The sequence below is a fragment of the Elephantulus edwardii genome, unplaced genomic scaffold (genome assembly GCF_000299155.1).
Source record: "Elephantulus edwardii isolate Elephantulus edwardi_28Jun2011 unplaced genomic scaffold, EleEdw1.0 scaffold00439, whole genome shotgun sequence".
NCBI lineage: Eukaryota > Metazoa > Chordata > Mammalia > Macroscelidea > Macroscelididae > Elephantulus > Elephantulus edwardii.
In genome coordinates, this window is record NW_006400189.1 from 6,028 (window position 1) to 14,740 (window position 8,713).

Sequence of the window (8,713 nt, forward strand, 5' to 3'; positions counted from 1 at the left end):
AATCACACACTGGAAATTGACACGGGTTTTATTGCCTATAATCTCTACAGAAGCAGATTGTCAGGTCTCTCAAAGAGCCATAGTGAGTGGGTTCAAATTGCCACACCCTTGTTGAATAGCCAAATACTTCTATTCTAAAGTCTGTTATGCTAATGTATCTTGTAACAATGTGTGTGCTATTACTTCTCACATGTTTAATTTCTTACCAAAATAATTTTTAATTAAATTCAACCGTCATATATCAACAGAAGGCTTTTTTTTAACCAGTTTGAGATTCTAGAGGCTAGAGAAAATCTTTAATAGCCAAATCTTGAGTCTGGCTGTTTCTTGTTACTTTCTTATTCTCTGTCTTCTTCATTTCTCTCAGAATATTTAAGCCATTTTTGCTTAATTCAGGTTTCTAATTGTGTCTTATTGTTTATCTCTTCCTTTCTTCTTATTTGCTCTACTTCTCCTTGTTGTTTCCCTCCTTCCTTCTCATCTTCCTTTTGCATTTTCTTTTTGGTCTTTGTTCATGTGATTTCCAGATCAAGTAAATTTGAAATAATTTTAATAATATTTTTTATACTAGTTTACTTATAAAGGTCTTATATAATGTTTTTCATACAGGATCTTTCCCCTTTCTTTTACCCACTCTGCCCTCCACCCATCAAATTGTATTACCCTGTGATTAAATCCCACTCCCCCTCCTTGGATCCTCATACTCATTCTACAATAATGGTCTTACACAGCATTTGTCTGTAGGAGACTAAGTTAGTTCACTCAGCATAATGCCCTCCAGTCCCTCCCAAGTTAGGTGGTGATTTACAGAATCATTGCTCCTGCATGCTGTGTAATATTCCATTGTGTGAATGTACCGTCATTTCTCAATCCATTCCATTGTGGTTGGGCATATGGGCTGTTTCCATGTTCTTCCTATGGTGAATAATGCTGCTATGAACATTGGTGTACAAGTCTCTGTGCCTCAGTTCTCATTTTCTCAGGATATTTTCCATAGCTGGGTCATATGAAGTTTCTATGTTCAGCTTTTTGAGGAAACTCCAAACTGCTGTCCAGAGTAGTTTTACCATTTTACAATCCCACTAACAATATATAAGAGTTCCTATCTCACCACACATGCTCTCCAACATTTATTACTTGCTGTCCTGTTAAACTTTGCCACGACTGCTGGGGTAAAATGGTATCTCACTGTGGTTTTTTATTTGCATTTCTCTTATTGCTAGTGATTTAAAGCTTTTCTTCATGTGTCTGTTGGCCATCCGAATGTCTTCTTTGATGAAGTATCTGTTCATATCCTGTGCCCATTTTTCAATTGGGTTGTTTACCTTTCTCTTGTTGTGAATACAAACACATGAAGAAATGTTCAAAATCCCTATCTCTAAGAGAGATGCAAATAAAAACAACTATGTGATATCATCTCACCCCAGTAAGAATAGCAAAATTTAACAGAATAGCAAACAACAAGTTCTGGCGAGGTTGTGGAGAAACTGTTGATGGGAGTATAAAATGGTGCAACCACTATGAAAGGCAGTATGGCACTTTCTCAAAAAGTTGCAAATAGAAATACTAATTGATCCAGCAATTCTACTACTGGGAATATACTCCAAAGAAATGATAACTGCCACCCAAGCAGATATATGCATATCCATGTTTATTGTAGTTTTGTTCACAATAGCAAAAAGTTGGAAACAACCCAAGTGCCCATTAACAAATGAATGGATATAGAAGCTGTGGTGTAGTCACACAATGGAATACTACACTACATTGAAAAACAAGAAACTCATGCAATATTACTCAAAATGGGTGACCCTGGAGGACATTATGCTGAGTGAAATATCTCAGTCATAAAAGGACTAATTCTACATAGGGCCACTGTTGTAAAACGAGACTGACATCAGGGTTGAGAGGAGACTGAAAAAGATGGGATAAATTATGTGTACTGCATTGAAACAGATGAGGGAGAGAATTGTTTAAAAGGGATATTTGATTAGATATAACTGTCAACTATCAGAAAGTATTGCATTCCTATAAAACTTTTGGTAAACCAAAATTGTGTAAGCATAGAAGCAGTTATAATAGCGGAAATTTTCTTTTTAACATTCTCAGACCTCAAAAAATAATCAATCAAAAGCCAAAATTACAATAAACATATCTCTCCATCTGTCTCACTTCTCACTGGTGTTGAGTTAGTTCCAACTGACTCTCCATCAGATTCCCAAGAGAGCAAATTGTACTGCTGGAAACTGCCCATCTTTCCCCTGTGTAGCCATTCATTGTGGAACTATAGGAGAATTACAACCTTTGGATTAGTGACACAGCTTGCAACAGAGTACAAGAAAAGATCTCTGGTATAAACTCTAAAAACCCTCCAACTCCCCAAACCGAACAAATTGGGACTAACTTGTAACTGATCCTCAAGCAGATTCCTAGAGGCTGTAAATCCCATGTGAGGAGATTACCCATCTTAATCCCACAAAGCAGCTGTTGGATTCGAACTACTTGGCAGGGCAACTCCTTACTCTCTAGGTCTCCACCCTTCCCTTCCTTTCTTCTTGGCTCTCCCTCTTCTCTATTCTTTCTCTCTCTGCTGCACTCTCTCTGCTCTTATCTTCTTCTTTGTTCTTCCTCTTCTCTTTCTATCTCCCTCCTTTTCTCTCTTTTTCTCCCTTCTCTTTCTTCTCTTCCCCTCCTCTCCTCTCTCCTCTTTTTCTCTTCCATTCTTTCCCCCTCTTCTTTTTCTCTCTTTTCTTTCCTGTCTCTTTTTTCTTTCTTTCTCTCCATCACTCCTGTCTTTTCCCCCTTCCTCCTTCCCTCATTCTCTTTTTCCATCCCCTCTCCTCTCCTCCCCTCCCCTCCCCTCCCCCCTTTCCTCCCTTCTTCTCCTCTTCTCTTCTCTTCTCTTCTCTTCTCTTCTCTTCCCTTCCCTTCCCTTCCCTTCCCTCCTCTCCTCTCCTCTCCTCTCCTTCTCATTTCTTTTCCTTTATCAAAAGAAGAATTGATGCCTTTGAGCTGAGGTATTGGAGAAAAGTATTGAATATACCATGGATGGCTAAAAGAACAAACAGATACAGCCTAGAGATGGTGAAACCAGGCTGATCCTTGGAGGCAAGGATTCTGAAGCTTTGTCTGACAAACTTCGGACATGTAGCGAGGAGGGACTAGTGCTTGGAGAGGGATGTCATGCTCAGGAGGGTAGAGGGACAGTGCAAGAGAGGAAGACCCTCAATGAGGTAGATTGATTCAGTGACTAGGGTAATGGGGGTAGGTGTGTCAGAGACAATAAGATTGATACAGGATAGAGCAGGGTTTAGGGCATGCTCAGCACAGATAGTCTTTAGTTTGATTTACTGAGACTGGCACAGGACAGGGAAGAGTTTAGGGCTGTTGTATTTAGGATCACTATGAGTCGCAAGTGACTCAATGGTACATAACAACAACGACAACAACAACAACACATTTACTTATTAATTGAAAAACCTATTCTGCTGTTTTTGCCAAAATACATCTAGGGGAAAGAGGAGCTGGATCTTAAAACATTTAGTTATTATAGCTGGACAAACACATACACACACACAATCACACTTACTTTCAAAGGAAAAAAGTAATCAATCTCTATATCAGTACCTATTTACATACTATATTTGTAATTTGTTACCATGGATGGACTCTACATATTCCTACCTTAGTCTAGTTCCTCTAAATGAGCCCACATCATTTCTTCATTTGTTCTCTCACATAGAAATACACCTGCAGGTGTCACCTCTATCTTTCCAGGATTTTCCCTTTTACTTCTAGAAAACCCACACAGCCAAACGTCTTTGCATAGTCAGTGAAACACAAATAGTAATTTCTCTGGAACTCTATGCTTTTGCCCAAGATACATATAAAGTTGGCTATGATGTCCCTAGTACCACAGCCTCTTCTAAACCCAGCTTGAACGTATGCCAGTTCTTTGCAGATGTACTGTTCCAGTCATTTATTTAATAATTTTCAGCAAGATTTGTCTGACGTTTGAGGCATTTGCTGAAGAAGGTCAAAGACTGTAGTCTTCAATACAGATTGCCTTTGAGTTGTGGTGCTGGAGAATAGTGTTGCATATACCCTGTACTGCTGGGAGAACAAATAGGCCTAGCTTGGAGAGAGTGAAACCAAGCTGCTTTCTGTAAGGAAAGGTACTTTTTCTCACATGCTTTGGACTCATGGTCAGGAGGGACCAGTCTTTGGAGAAGGACATGATGCTTTGAGGGATTAGAGGGACAGTGCTGAAGAGGAAGATCCAAGATGAGGTGGATTGATTCAGTGACTTGATAAATGAGATTAGGTATGTCAGAGACAATGTGATTGACTTAAGATGGGGCGAGGTTCAGAGCTAGTGTACACAGGGTCACTACGAGTCACAGGTGACTCAATGCCACATAACAATAACAACAAGGACAACTTTATGTCTGCACTTATTTTGAGTTAGTCATACCTTTCTGGATTTCATTCACTCACCATTTATAATACCTTAAATGTGCCAACAGCTAAGTTTTCCATGACTATACAAATTTTAAGTTTTATTAAGTATGGAATCAGAGATAAAATGTGAAAAGAAATAATTTAAAACATCAGCTGTGATTTTGAATGTGGATAGAAAATAGGGAATTTGTTGCAGAATTTCATCAAGATCATGTCCTGTTCTTAGTGCAAATAAAGAGAAACAATATAGCATAAGTTTCAAAGCAAAAATTTTGCTATCAATGTATTCATGCTTTCAATCCACTATGAGATTGATTTCCTCTCCCAGAATAATAGTGTCCATGAAAGTCAATTCTAATGGAATGTAACTGTAGCAATAAAAATTTAAATATTTTTAACTGTTTCCTCAATATTTTTTACAGTAAAAAATGATAGAATACCTAATGTCTTTGATGATAATTACAATTACAGCTCTTACCTGACAGGTCATTCTCTAATATCTACAGATTATGTTTATTGTTTTCCACCTTCTGTGTACCTCTAAGGTCTAATCTTACCTAAATATGTCATTAGTAAGAACCAGAAAAAAGTTAAGAGAGCATGTGTGAGACTGGTTCATAGTAACTGAGCCAATAACTACTTCACCTAGTAAATGGTTTAATATGGTTGAGAACCAAACTCTTAAGCTAGTGCAGGCTGTTTTAATTTAGCAAGAGAATAATTAATTTTTCATCACATATCTAACTCACTTTAACATGTTGAAATTATAACTGTATAAAAATTGCCCTGTTATGTTGAATAGTTGTATTAAGAAGTTCTTTTACCTTATTTCTCTGAACGTCCATGTTTTAATGGACAAATCTGCTGCCACAGACTTCTTTCAAGTGCAAAAAACCAAGGATATCACCTTAAAGACAGAAGAATGCATAACTTCACCTACAGTATTTTCACTTACTTTTCACGCTTGTGAAAGCTGAACAATGAATAAGGAAGATAAAAAGAATTGATGTCTGTGCTTTTTAATAGTGGTGTTGGTGAAAAATATTGAAGAGTTCATGAAATCATAAAAGAAGAAACTAATTTGTGATACCATAGAGCTCCTTTAGAAGCAAGAATGGTGAGATTTTGCTCACATAACTTAAGGAGGTTCTCAAGAGGGACCAGTTCCAGAGAAGGACATCATACTTGCAAAAGTAGTGCGTCACAGAAAATGAGGAATGCTCTGAAAAAAAGGAACTGACATAATCATTGTAATAATAGGTATATGAAAAATAGCATTTTTGAGCAGGATTTTGCGCTGATTGTTATAGAAAGAGGCACTATGAGTTGCAGCTATAGCCATGTGACCCCACAACAATAATAACTCATGTGTGCCTGTCTCAGGGTAGTAAAAAATTTAAAACATTTAGCTACTAACCAAAAGGTTGGAAGTTCCAGTCCACTCAAAGCCACCTCAGAAAACAGTCTGGCAGTATACTTTTTAAAAAACTGATCACTGAATACCCAGAGGAGCATAATTTTATTCTCACACACAACCGGTCACCATGATTTGGAGGTGACTTGAAACTGTAAGCAATTGGTTCTGGTATTTGTATAAAGCTCTTGGTAACAAATCTGTAAAAAGTTAGTAGGTCCAGCCCTGTTTCTTTCCACGGTTTCTCTCTATTCCCATGAGTAACTTGGCTCCAGGGGCTCCTTTGCTACCTCTGGCTTCAACATCCCGCAGAATGCCTTTGCTGTGCAGGCTGAAGGCCTCTTCCATAGAAAGCCTCCTCCACAGAAAGTAAAGTTTGAAGAGAGGGGGAAGAGTGGATTATGTAGGGTTTATCTGGAGCTGAGGAATCAGATACTGGTAGCTGTCTGGGAACTTTTTGATTTTGTGAACTTAGAGTTCCTCCGTTTAATAAATGTAGGCTTGATTTCATTTTCAAATCTCCCCAATTTACCAAAATGGAAAAGTTTGAGCTCAGCGAAAATGGAATCTTTGAAGATCTGAACATGTTAGCAGAAACACTTCCAAATCTCACGCACTTAAACTTGAGTGGAAATAAACTGAAGAGCAAACCTTGGAATCCTTGACAAAATTGGAGAATATTAAAAGCCTGAGTCTGTTTAATTGTGAGGTTACCAACTTGAATGATTACCAAGACAGCATCTTCCTGACCAGCTGACCTCCTGGATACCTATAACCAAGAGGACCTGACTCAGATGTTGAGGTGGATGGTGTGGACGATGAAGAGAAGAATGAAGGAGAGGATGAGGAGGATGGTTTTCATGAAAAAAAGGATGAAGAAGATACAGAAGGGGAAGAAGATGAAGATAAAATCATCAGAGAGGACAAAGAATTTGGCCATGATGAATCTGATGAAGATGGGGATGAAAATGAGGAAGAAAGTGGGGAAGGTGACAAGATGAAGAGAGAAAACCCCAAATGACCCAAGGAAAAAAAGAACTGTTCAATATTGGTTGGACTGCTCATATGGATTTGGTAACTGGTTGGGGTTTTTTTAGGTTTTTTTGTTTGTTCGTTCTTTTAAAAAGTAGCTGTGATACAAACTACAGGACACCCAACCATCCAAAGGGCCAAAGAATGGTTCCTGTGACATTTCACCTTCCTGTTTATTCCCTCTTGGAATTCCATCACCAAGTGTGGGGACTTTGCCCCAACAAAATGTGTAAGCATTGTTAGGCTTTTGCGTATGACTCTTGCTGTAGCATGGATAGCTGTGATCAAAGAGCATTAACCATTTGTGGCTACCAATTTCTGAGATTGTATCAGCATTTTTACTTTCTGTACAACAACAAAGAAGATTTATAAAGTCTTAATATTTTAAAAAAGAATTAGTATACAATTGGCTAAAGTACCAAAACTATACTGATTAGTGTGGATTTTTCTCTTTTAATATAAATTGGAAAATACTTTTTAAAATGATACTGATTGTTGTCTAAAAGATGCAAAAAAGATTTTCCCTCCACAACCTATTTGAAGGGCTTGCTTCATTTGACACATATTTGTTGCTTTCTTACACTAATTATTAATTAAAATTCTAACTGAAGAATGAACAATATATGTTTAAATTGCATAGTTAAAAGGCTGGGAAAATTTCAGGAAAAATAAAAACCAAACACAATACTTGCAAAGCACTCTGTTAACTTTCTTTCGCCTACTCTGTTTCACTCTCTTGCCCTTTATTCCATTTTTTATAATAATCATTGTACATATGTTGTTGTCGTTGTTAAGTGTCATTGAGTCGCAGGCGACTCATAGCGACCCCATGAAGGAGAGTCCTAAATACTTGGGTGCCTTTCATCCTCTCTCCAGGTTTATAGGGTTTCCGGAGGCAAGCTATTATGGAAGTGGATGCCACTCCTCCTTCCAATTGTACATATAGAAAAAAAATAAATATTTTATAGTATGAAAATATCCTAAAGTATAGCGTTTTAAAAAACCCTGGTAGGACTTTTTTTCCAGCTGAAAAATTCTCCAAGCTATCTGTCTTAATCACTGAGTGCTGCTATAATAGCAATCTCCTCAATGGAGGACTTTAACAAACAGAGATCTATTCTCTCATAGATTAAAAGGCTCAGAGTTCAGATTCAGAATGCAAGCTCTAGGTGAAGAGAAGAAGGTATTTGCCTCCTTTCAACTTCTGTAGGGTAAATACTCCATGGATATGTGTGTGTGTGTGTGTGTGTGTGTGTGTGTGTGTGTGTGTTGACCTTCCTATGTGTAGTATTTCATAGGGCAGAAACCTGGATTCAGACATGCTGCAGTCTTGACTATTCTTCTTTAGCTCCTCCATCTCTACTAGATCTTCGCTCCTTTTATATTTTGTAAAGGGGTGGGGGGCGATTCTCTTACATTAGTAAGGGCTGTGAACTAATTAATTAAGGGTGTTGCATAAGACATTAACCCCCTTACAACTGATTCACTCACCACATTTCAGGGAAAAAATGTTGTAAAGGACCTCTTCAAAGTGATAAAGAGCAATGATGTCTGTTTAAAGACTAAGATGCATCTAATGCAGACCATGATCTTTTCAATTTCTTTCTATCTATGTGAAACTTGGATAATAATTAAGGATTACAGAAAAAGAATTGATAGTTTGAGTTGTGGTGTTGGAGAAAAAGACTAAATATCCCATGAGTTGCCTAAAGTTTAAATAAAAATATTTTGGGGAAAAATGCAACCACAATGCTTCTTGGAGGCAAGACCGGTGAAATTATGTTTCATATACTTTGAACATGTTAGAAG

At 37.7% G+C, this 8,713-nt stretch overlaps 1 pseudogene; it reads left to right on the forward strand.

The window, feature by feature from the left end:
* The first annotated feature begins 6,147 nt into the window (after nucleotides 1-6,147).
* On the forward strand, nucleotides 6,148-6,893 carry LOC102858076 (annotated as a pseudogene).
* The last annotated feature ends 1,820 nt before the right edge of the window (nucleotides 6,894-8,713 follow it).